Source organism: Lactuca serriola, chromosome 6 (genome assembly GCF_051521515.1).
Source record: "Lactuca serriola cultivar US96UC23 chromosome 6, Lser_US96UC23_V15, whole genome shotgun sequence".
Lineage (NCBI taxonomy): Eukaryota > Viridiplantae > Streptophyta > Magnoliopsida > Asterales > Asteraceae > Lactuca > Lactuca serriola.
The window spans coordinates 141514676-141526488 of NC_136413.1; the positions used below are offsets into that span (position 1 = coordinate 141514676).

At 37.7% G+C, this 11813-nt stretch overlaps 1 long non-coding RNA gene across 2 annotated transcripts; it reads left to right on the plus strand.

The window, feature by feature from the left end:
- Nucleotides 1–6296: 6296 nt before the first annotated feature.
- Nucleotides 6297–8152, plus strand: LOC145058659 (uncharacterized). 2 transcript variants are annotated; one of them, XR_013686462.1, is made up of 3 exons: nucleotides 6297–6896; nucleotides 7394–7455; nucleotides 7854–8152. It is a non-coding gene; the product is annotated as an uncharacterized LOC145058659 (long non-coding RNA). The 2 variants fall into 2 exon arrangements; XR_013686463.1 differs by having other exon boundaries at nucleotides 7355–8152.
- The last annotated feature ends 3661 nt before the right edge of the window (nucleotides 8153–11813 follow it).

An 11813-nucleotide genomic window follows, 5' to 3' on the forward strand; every position in this document is an offset into this window, starting at 1 on the left:
ATCAAACTAGCTCTAAAAATTAGGGGAAGATGATTAGGGTTTCTTTTAGGGATTGAGGGGCTGAGAATGGAAAAACCCTAGCCTCCTTATTCCTTTAAATAAGGAGCAAAAACCTGGAAGATTAGGGTTTTCATTTCAGCCATCAACACGTCATGTTCCAAGAGGCAACACATCGTGTTAACCTTAATGAAAGTCACGGTTGTTCTTATCTAGACACACCACTAAATTAAAAAAAATCCAAAATTAGAAGATCATATGTGCTTATAAGACTTTAATATTACTATATAGAGTAGACATATGTAGGATTAAAATAACTTAATACCAAATTTTATTTAAACTTTGAATTTAAGCATTGGGATGAAGATGTTTTAGATAAATCATTAAATTTATTTTTTATGTTTCATTATACTATTAGCGTGAATTTTAACCTTATTTAGGCAGACACTCCTACGATTAGCGAGTCTACATATGCAATAATCATACAAATATAAACGAACAAATTCTACCATAAGGGTTGTTACGATAAACAAACGTCATATAAAATAATGCAAAGCATTTTACCTGGTTAAAATATACTTTAATGGTGTAACATATATATATATATATATATATATATATATATACACACACACACACACACACTTCGGGTAAAAACATAAAAAAATCATAATAAAAACAAAAGTAAAATGAAAAAGTTAACTAGTTTTAGAAATTATGAGATGATTTTCATTACCAAATTCAAAAAGAAGATATACATAGACGTTACGGGTAAACGAGCAACAAGCTGTGTCGCAACCCCTTTTTGGATGACAAAACTAATTCTTTTAAAAACAACATTTATAGATCTTGGAGTCATAACATTACTATGCATGACCCGTTGGACACTATTGAGTAGCTTCATAGCTTCTGACGCAAGGAAACCGAAAGTATCAAATGCAAAGGGTATAAACATGTGTTGATTTTCCATGCACGCTTTCTTATGTTTTGCCACTTTGTTTGATGCAACTTTTAAAACAACTTGCCCCACAATGAAAACTCCACTCCCCAAGCCCATAAGAGGGGAAAACCCTGTTAGATCCACGCATGCATGTTTAAAAGACTCTACCCTAGAACCACAACCAAACGAAGAACAATAAATAAGGTCAAATCAATCATTTTAAGGCTATAAGATCCTAATTGTATATAATTTTTTTAAAGCATACACTTAGCAATTACTAATACCAATAGATATTCCTATTCCAGCATAGCATCTAATGCCCCTAGGCGATAGGGCATCACATATCAGGCCAATCTATCATTGAATAACACCCATGATTGAGCTCGTGAGGCCACAAAAGCATATGAGGAAGTCTCTACTACTGAGTACAACCCTAAACCACCAAACCTAATTGGTAACGAAGCCAGTCGCCATTGAAGGTCCCCAAAGAACGGACCCCCGCAAACCACAATGTCTTCAATCGACCCACATAACTCTTTATCAAAACGCAAATCATCCTCTTCCATGTGAGCGGGTTGGCACGTTCTCAGGCCAAAGAAAAGTTTGGCGATGCCCATGCAAGATCGAAACAAAAAGAGCTCACTCTGGGGGTCATGTAACTGTGGTAGAAGGCGCATCAGGTCAACAGCCTTGGCAGCTATCTTCATGGCTAACCCACTAATAAAACTCACATCTCTACTAGCAGCTCCCCTAAGAAGCTTCACCCCCACTGACGGTCGCCCAATGTCAGCTGGGAATAAACCTGAACGAAGCTTCCTACCATAGCATGAAGGACAAAATAGCTCAGTTTTCTTGATATTTAGCTAAAGCCCCAATCTTGGGCCTGCCACCCTAATGATGTCCAATACTCTGGCCACCTTCTTTGAATCTCCAATGACCGTCCCATCATCAAGGTACCAAGCATGAAGAAGAAGAAGATTACAATTATCTCTAATTTGATGTATAAGTGGGTGTAGTGCAAGAGAAAAAAGAAGTGGTCCCAAAGGGTCGCCTTGCTGGACCCCACTAGTTAACCAAAAATGCTTATCTCCCAAATACAACCTTACTGCATGGCCATATAAGAATTCGACCCATAATGAAATGGAAGGGCACCTCATCCTGAACTCGTGAAGTAAGGTAGATCTATCCACTAATTTGAAGGCATTTGAGAAATCCACAATAAGCATTGCAAGAGATCCATCATCATGACGTGTACTCAACACCCTATTGATACTGTGAAGTACAACTTCAGCACCACCCGACACACGTACTCCAAATTGAAAGTCACTAAGGGATTGTCTCATTTCTTTACCAACTCCTTTCATAGTAACCTTTGAGACCAAACGCCTCCATATAGTGCCCACAACAATAGGATAGATTCCATTTTCAGGATTTAGGAGCGGAGTAAGAGGTGCAGACACTACAAATTCTGCCAGACATGACAAACACCTTCCTCCTAGCCACAGGTTAACCACTGCAGTGATGGCATGTATGAGATTTGTGGCTATAGCAACCCCTCCCCGCATAGAGAATCCAAAATGTGTTGAGCTCTCAAGCCGTCTCTCCCACACGAAATTCCTTTAGGAAACGATTTAATACAACCAAGGACATTGTTAATATCTAATATAAGGGGAGGCTCAGAATAAATGGTGCTCGGCATGGATGGGGGTGGCTTGTATGGATGCTAGCCTCTAAAGCTTTGATAGTGTCACTGTCATGTGAAGCAACATCCGAGGAGCACAACACTTTCACTGCTACTGTAAAATGCCCACCAGTCACCTTACGGAGACATTTTCTGACGTTGATGCTGCCCTTTATTCTACCATCCTGAAAGTGATCAGCACTTTGGCCAGATGAGCGAAGACCTGTATTGTCGAACATATTTTCAATTAATGTGACAATAGCGTCCTCTTTCCCCCATGTAGCTAAAGAATTCAATATAAAGCGATTTTGTGACGATTTCCTGTTCCCAAACCTACGTTCTTGTCTGTTCTTAGGCCTGAACACCTGAAAAGTACATCGGGGGAGCAGCAATAGCCTAACCCACGATTCAACAAACTTTGGGTGAGCAACCACCGTGTTAAGAGTTGTTTGCAACGCTTGAGAGAAAGCCATACGACAACTATGGGGGATACTTTTGGCGGTCGTGATAGGTGCCTTGAAAACACGATCAAGCAGCACCGCATCCAAAGCCATCCCTTTAAGTACTACGGTTTCATGTCATATGGAAGCTGGCTTTGAAATGCCAATAATGTGTCCACTCATGTCGTCGACCCATCAGTAAATTGTACAAGGCCATTACGGTGGTGGCAATAGCGACTCAATGCATGAATATTCATACAATTAGCACATATCCATTGACCAAACGCCTTTAATGTTTCTTCTACATCCGTATACAATCCATGGTCCCCAGAAATAGCCTTCCGCAACACATTTTTACATTCATCGGAAGCAAGGTGTAACCTCTTAATATGATATATCATACGAGAAATCCCCTTAGACCCCACTTGGCCATCCAGGCAATAATGAAACCCCCGAAAAGGATATGGCCAAGTACCGATCGAAGAAGTAGAAGAAGTAGCCATGAAAAAGAAAAGATAAGCAAATTAAGCTGCGAGCTGAAGCCCTAAAGAAAACACCGAATCACTATGATGGAAACACCTCAAACAAAGGTTGGCATGCACCAAAGGAAGAAATCACCAGGAAAAAATGCTACATATTCTTGAAAGCAAGGGCGATGGGATCACAATCAATCTTGATTCCAAATCCAGGGGATAAATAACCTTAAGGAACTTTGTACAATAAAAGCCATGGTTTTGCGTGAGACGTAAAATAAAACAGCTTGAATAGAGTTAAACACATGGTGGGCAGTGAAGTTGGCATTTGATTTCAACTCATAGGAGGCTTGCTTGAAATCTATCATTTGTATAACCAAAATGGTGAAATCAACAAGTCAATGTATCGGAATCCAAGAAGAGCTAGCGATAGTTATAAATATTAAATGCAGAGGGTCATCTTTCATCTCATGACCTAAAAGTCTTGTACGCATGAGCTTCTTCAGAAATTAAATATAGCCCCCAGCACCAATCCTACTAATTAACGAAGCAATTGTCATATACTCACTCCTCAGTGTGATCCTTCATCTACGTTCTTAATTTGCAAGCTCCGTGTAGCCAGTATTGAACTTAAGAAATTGCCTCCAACCTTCTCATAGAAACTCAAATGCCACCAGATAAAAGCATGTTTTGACTAATCTTCCTTGTTGTTTCTTCGGTAGTTCCCCTTGTTAGATCCGATGGGTGTTTGATTGTAAAGAACCGACAGATTGACATCCAATTCAAGTGGGCCGTCACCTATTGACATCCATACAAATCAAAATCGATAATGAATGGCGGGAGATTGTACGCCTTTGTCAGCCGAGGGTTGGTGTTGCTTGACTCAGGAATGGAATGCTGCTATCAACCTGAATTCCTCAAAACATAAAAAAAGTATAATAAAAACAAAAAAGCTTAAAATCAGCTTCGGATAAAAACATAAAAAATTTATAATAAAAACAAAAATAAAATGAAAAACTCAACAAATTTTAGATATTAACAAACAAAAATCATTATGGACACAAAACCAACAAAAGTAACAAGCTTAAAATCATTAATATCAAAAGCCCTAAATATAATTGAACAAAAAAATCATTACATACACAACCAACAAAATTCAACAAACTTAAATCCTTGATATCAAAAGCCCTAAATGTAATTGAATGTAAATAACTTAAAAACATTAAAAATTATTAATTACACACGACACCAAAAACATTATTTATACGATGTGTTTAGGGAGGAATCTAGGTATCACCTGACGTTCGTAACTTACAATCCACCCCTTTCCTCCATGTCCAATCGTCTTATCTCTCACGTGCCTTGTTATTAATCTTTTTATTCCCCCCCCCCTAACTATCGAACAACTTTTTTGTATATTTGTTTAAGAAAGAGCTAAATTTATGATTTTCAAATTAATTCCTCTTCCACAAAATGAAAGATATAACAATAAGCTAATAACAATGTTTCATTTTAGTTTTCTATGTGATTATGTTCATCTTATAGTAAGATGTTTTCTGATCACTCATGACAAATATATACTTTTTGATATGCTTAGAATGTTAATTAACTGTATTATCTTAAATATTTTTTATTGTTACTATTATGAATCCACAAGTATTTGATTTTGTAAAATATTAGAAAAACAATGACAATAGAAAAGTGTACAAGTCAAAGTAGCCATTCATATTCATTTACTTTTTGTACAAAGAGCATAAAATGGTCACTGAAATTGTTGAGATCTTTTTGCGAGCTTTTATGCCTATCGTTTTTGTAGGTTGGTCAAGGATAATTCTAGCATTAAGGCTTCACGGAGTGGGAGTCAGCATCGCTCGTCAAATATGGGCTTGGGTGATCACCAGGTCACGAACTCGGCACGCCGAGTTCAGTGGCCAAACTCGGTGGATTTCTGCCGAGCTACCCCTCTCTCTTTTCCTTTCTTCTTTCCCACTCGACAACCTCCTCTCTTCTACTCTCTCCGTTTAGCATTACAAAGAAGAAAAATGTGTTTGGCTGGAGCTCGGTGCACTTGGCACCACTTCCGCAGCCTAAAGCAAACCATTAAAATATGAGAAACAATATTCTTATAATTATTAATATAATTATCAAAATCACAAGATAAGATTAAAAAAAGATATTTAATTTCACATGTCATTAATTATATATATAGATTAATTTCAAACCCCCTTATGGAACAGTACTATGTTCCTATTGATGGTTTTTTTTTCATTTGATGAGTTTCTTTAATATTTTTTCCTTTTTCGTTCATCATCATTGTCAATTTTATATTGTTTTATTTATTTGATTCATTGGAGAACAGTCCAATTGCTAAGGGTGCGTTTGGTTGTGAAAAACTGTTTTCATTTTCTATGAAAATGTTTTCAGAAAATAGGGTTGAGTTTTCTTTTGCAATTTTCAATGAAAACGCGTTTGGTTGGAACGAGTGGAGTTTTCATTTTCCATCTTAAAAATTTGGAAAACTATAAAAATCACTTTTCTAATTTACATACAGTTTGGAAAACTAAAAATTTTCACTTTCTTAGAAAACTTTGGAAAACTGAACGAACCAAACGCGTTTTCAAAATTTTTGTTTTTTTTGGAAAATTTTCCTAGAAAACTGGAAAATTTTCCACAACCAAACGCCCGTTGGACACGTGTGCCGATTTTGTGATGATACGTGTTTCTCCTCATTTCCCACCGCTTTCATTTGGTTTCTCGAACTTCTTAGTGCGTTCTTTCCCACCGCTTGCCTTCTCTCCTATACCTGTCCATCTCCCTGCTCGACACTCATCCAGTACCCACCGCCTCTCAAAAACTGGCTTACCTGTTATGATCGACACCACCACCGGAGCACCATCAGGTATAGGATTTTGCGTTGATTGAAAATCCCCCGCATGTGCTTCGATTGCTCGACACCTCCGCCATCGACTGTTAATTGGAAAAGATTCATGCATTATCCCATTTTTGTTCAACGAATCAAGAGTTAAAGGAACAAGGTGTTCGTGCGTTGTGTTCTTCTGTTTTTGCGATCGAGATACGGAAATATGTTTTTGTAGTGTGCGAATGAGAATAAGCAGTTGGCAAAGGTGCAATAGAAGGCGACCACGGCAGCGTCAGCAAGCCCTTGGTGGCCGAAATTGTGGTGACTGCTCATCCACAAGTTTTGATTTTTGCTAATTTGGACAACCCTTGGGTTTGACGTAATTTATTTGTAGAAATTGAACCCGAGCGATGCACTTTCTCTCGACCTCTGGAAATCAGTCGACATTATGGTGCCACCAACGCTTCAACGGACTACTAGTGTTCTATAATCGTCTTTCCATTGTGTAAGTTCTAAGGTTGTGAGTTTTTTGTGCGATTGTTACGGAACGACCTTGACATGGAAACAAAAGGAGGTCGATTTGGTTGTGTTTTTTTTTTCTGGATAATAGATAAACTTTTCCTCTCTTTGTCATATGTTTAACTTAATTTGATCAGAAGTAGAAAAGAAGATGGGTAAGATTCTAGTGCTTTTTTTGTTCTGATATCGCATGGCAAGTGTTTGTGGTACTGGCTCGATGAGTATACCCAATTTTTTTTTTGTCTGAAGGTCTATGAATTTCATGAAGGTTTTTTTGGGTTTAGGGTACCTTCAATACTTTTTTAATTTATATGGATCTTGATGTAGGGATATATGCTATTCTTGATCAATAATATAAAACTTCAGTTTCACATTACTTTTCAGTATTATTATCGTTTCATAGGTTAGTCTTGTAAATGATTTCATATTTATCTTTTTGAAAAGGTGTTGACTTTATTGACTTTTCAAGCAAAATTTTGATAGGTTTGGTGGTGCTAGAGGCTTTGCACGTGGAATGAGTGGTAGAATGGGTGGACGTGGTTTCGGTAATAATATTTTAGCTCCTCTCTTTTCTTGATATGTTTGCTAGTTTATAACTTGTGGAAACACAGGTTATAAAATTAATTAAATATTCATAATAAAAATTTATAATTATTAATAAATTATTTTAAATAAATTATTAATTAAGAGATATATCAAAATTTTAAAGTTATCATAACTTCAAATTTAACATATAACTAGAAAATATAAATTTGAATTTTGAAATGAATTACCTAATATATCTACATGACACATGACATAATATTAATAAGGAGTTGTATTAGAGTGACACTTGGCAAAAGAAGATTAAAACTATTCATTTATTAGAATAGGGATGTTATTTATATAACTTATAACAATTTTCCTTTTAAAAACTCATTTGTTTTTTTTTAATAAATTTTAGGTAGGGTGGTGGTGGCGGCTTTGAGTGGAAAACACCACCTCCAGACTATGTATGCGTTCATCATTTATAAATATTTTTCTGTTTTTTCAATTGAGAAACTAATAACTAATAAGTAAAAAATCTGTAGTATAATCTTTTTTTACCAGGGCATTTTATTCAGCATTGTCCCATAAATGGTGATCCTAATTTTCATATAAAGAGAGTGAAACCTCCAACGGGTATTCCGAATTCTATGTTAATGGCTGCACCAGATGGCTCATATGCATTAACCAGTGGTGCAATAGCTGTTTTGAAGCCAAATGAGTATGTTATATATATATATATATATATATATATATATATATATATATATATATATAATTAACTATATATATTTGTGTTATATTATATAATGTTTGTTATATTATGTTTGCTTTTGAGAAGGATATTAAAGAGATGCTTTCTTGAGAGATGCTTTCTACAAGAACTGTTGGTGATCTTCTTCTTGAACTTAATTGCCCTTTATGCAAAGATGTGATGAAAGATGTTGTTCTCACCAGCAAGTGCTATTTCACCAGTTTCTATGATAAATGTAAGTTTTTTTTTGCTGATGTGGCAAAACGTAAGCTTCTAAATTGGATTTTTTTATAATACTTGATCATGTTTTTCTTGATTATAACATCAAGTATAAGAGATCAAATTATCTCCAAAGCATTGTGTGTTTGTGGTGCAACGAATGTGCTTGCAGATGATCTCTTTCCTAATAAGACATTAAGGGATACAATAAAACTATTCAACACGCCAAAATGAAGATAAAAAAATGGAAGCCTTGAAAGAATGCAGTAACAACGACGAGTTGTTAAGATGCGTCGGCTGGAAGAAGGGCAAAATTATCCATCTGACAAACTAGATATTAATGTAGAAGGTTTTGTAGTAATTCATCAGCTACTAAACAGCAACTATAAAGAATCGAATCATCTGCACCCTATGTAATATTAAAGCTCAGAACCTAATAACAAAAGTGAGAGAACAAATTGATCTGGTGCATAGGGAAAAGGTTTGAAAACCTAAACATTAAGTTAATACTCTAATATTAATGTCTACTTACTAATGAATGTTCTAGTCAAGTCTGGATAGACCAGTCAAGGCTGAGTTAATGTATTAAACAAATGTTCAAGCCATAAATGAAGAATGATAATTAAGATCAAAGTAAAGTTAATAAATGAAAAACAAAGAGAATGTTGTAAAGTGAGTGAAGTAAATGGAATATTGCTAAAAGGTTTGAACAATCCGTGTATTGATTTAACATTGAATGATCCTATAAATAGGAGAATGAAGTACATGGTACTAATCGATTACATACATAGGATTGGATAAAAGAGTTACATCTGGCACTCTGAATATCCGCGTTGACAAAAAGACCAAGTCCTATGACTAGTTAAATCAAACAAAAAACAAATACATTTACTGCATAAAGACAAAATATTGATTCCGAAACATCAAACATTTCGGACACAAGGTCCATTCCGGAATGCCTTCACTGTCATTGTTCACATCACCATCTTAACATCAGGTCTGGACACTAACAGATTCTGGAGCAGACTTCATTTCGGAACTATAGGTGACTTCAGAATTGACAAAAGGATTAGGATTGCTGGAGGTTCACTTTCAGGTTCCAAAAATCTCCCCCTAAGTGAACTTAACGATCAAGTCAGCTTAGTTCGCTTCTTCTTTGATGAACGTGTAGGCTCGGAACAACCATTCTCAGACTTCGATGTACTAGGTCAGCTGACTCACAAACTTTGCTTTCATTTGTTCCGGAGCTTCAGACTTGGATGCTCGACTGATGAACTTCCGAAGAGCTTTGGTAGGAACTAGGTGTTTATCAAGGAATCTGAAGAAATATTTCTTGTTTGTCTTCTTTGTTGTGTAGACAAAACTAAGAACCGGTTCATCAGTTGGTGCATCAGCAAGCACAGGAAGTACATAATCAATTTTTGCAACAAAATCTTCAATTCCGAACAGATGAGCCAACTCATATTCGCATCGACAGAATTCCGCGACATAATCTTTGAGGAAGCTTAGAGCAGCATGGTAAGCACCCATGCTGATATCATTATTTTGAGGTCCTCGAAGGTGAGTAGCCAAAGTGAGAACGTCATTTGGATTCATTGACGGGAAGTCAGCATCGGTGATGGTGCAGTATGTAGGTTTATTCCGGATGATGTGATATCAGAACAATGGACAATTGAGTTCAAATTTAACCAAAATGTTTCTTCCGAACCCTTGGCACTTTGTTATCCTTTTCCTTGACTTCCTTTTTAGGTTGTGCGTTCTTAGAGTAGAAGGTTTTTAATCTTTCTCGCTCAGTCTGGATAATCATCTGTCACAACTAGTATTTTAGCTAAGAAATTCTATTCTCGTGTAATCATTCAACTATTGTAAAACATGTACTCTAAGTAAATATCACCCAGTGCTTATTTAAATGCACCTCTCATGTTCAACAAAGAGTCTGTAACGACCATAAAATTCCAACCAATTTAAACTTTTCAAAAACAACCCGATTTTATAAAATTATTACAAAAAGGTTTTCAATACAATTATTTTAGAGTCTTCCCAGAATCACATCACAAAACATAATCATGAGGAGCGGTACGATAACGCCTTTGCCTTGCCACGGTCTCCTGAAGAACCTGAAAAACATTAAACCACAACTGTAAGCCCGAAAGCTTAGTGAGATATCCCCAAAACACCAACCACAAATACCATACACGCACAACATGCCATATCATAACAGAACACAGAACAACCATGCACTTCGGGTCTACTGGGTGACTGGTCCGCCGCATCGGCCTTCAGTCCACCTGGTCCACCCTCCGAGTCTAACCACATACATCGAGTCTACAGTGTGATTGGTTCGTCCGCACCGGGCCTTCAATCCACCTGGTCCACTCCCTGAGTCTACAGTATGACTGGTCTGCCCGCACTGGGCCTTCAGTCGGCCTGGTCCACTCTCCGAGCCTCGGCACGTCTGGTCCGCCCTCTTTGGGGCCTACAGCCTATCCGGACTGCTCGTTGGGCTTTTGGGATAACCGGTCCGCCTTGGGTATGTTGGCCTACAACACAAAGCAAGTCCTGCCTCAACCCAACCCCAGTCCAAACAACCATATGCACATAAACATTCAAACACATAACAATTCGCATCCAATCAAATCGATCTAGCAGATCACAAAGCATAACATCGTCCTAACCAGGATACCGACCTAACCGGTCACTAGCATAGCATCATCCTATATACCAGGATTCCGACCTTAACCGGGTCTCTAACATATACCATCCTAACTACCAGGAGGCAACATAGCAAAGCAATAACATAACAACGATACCCGGATCACAATCCGATAAAGGGTCGGCCTTGGTGCCGTAGACCTTGTTGATATAGTGAGGATAACTCACCTCGCAACTGCCGACTGAACAGATAAGCCCAAGCTGCTCCGACCACTGACACGATCTCCACCACTAGCCAACACCAACACTGAACTCAAAAAATATCTAAAAATTACCAAAATGCCCCTGGAAGTCAAGTGGTCAACCCTTGGTGAAAGTCAAAGTCAAAGTCAACCCCTGACTGAATTTACTCGCCGATTCAACCCGATGACTCGCCGAGTCCCCATGCTCATAACTTCCCCCAATCTGCGACTCAACTCGCCGAGTCACCCCGAGACTCACCGAGTCCAACAACTCTGAGTCCTTTCACACTCGACTCACCGAGTCATCCCTTGACTCACTGATTCACAGCTCAACCAGAAGAAATGTTAGGACCTTACGACCAGACTCCCTGAGTCCAAGAACTGACTCGCCGAGTCTAAGGCTATCTGCAACCAACTCGCCGAGTTGTTCTTCCAACTCGCCGAGTTCCTGCCCATCATCAACCAACTCGCCGAGTTGTTCTTCCAACTTGTCGAGTTTTAGTCTATCTTT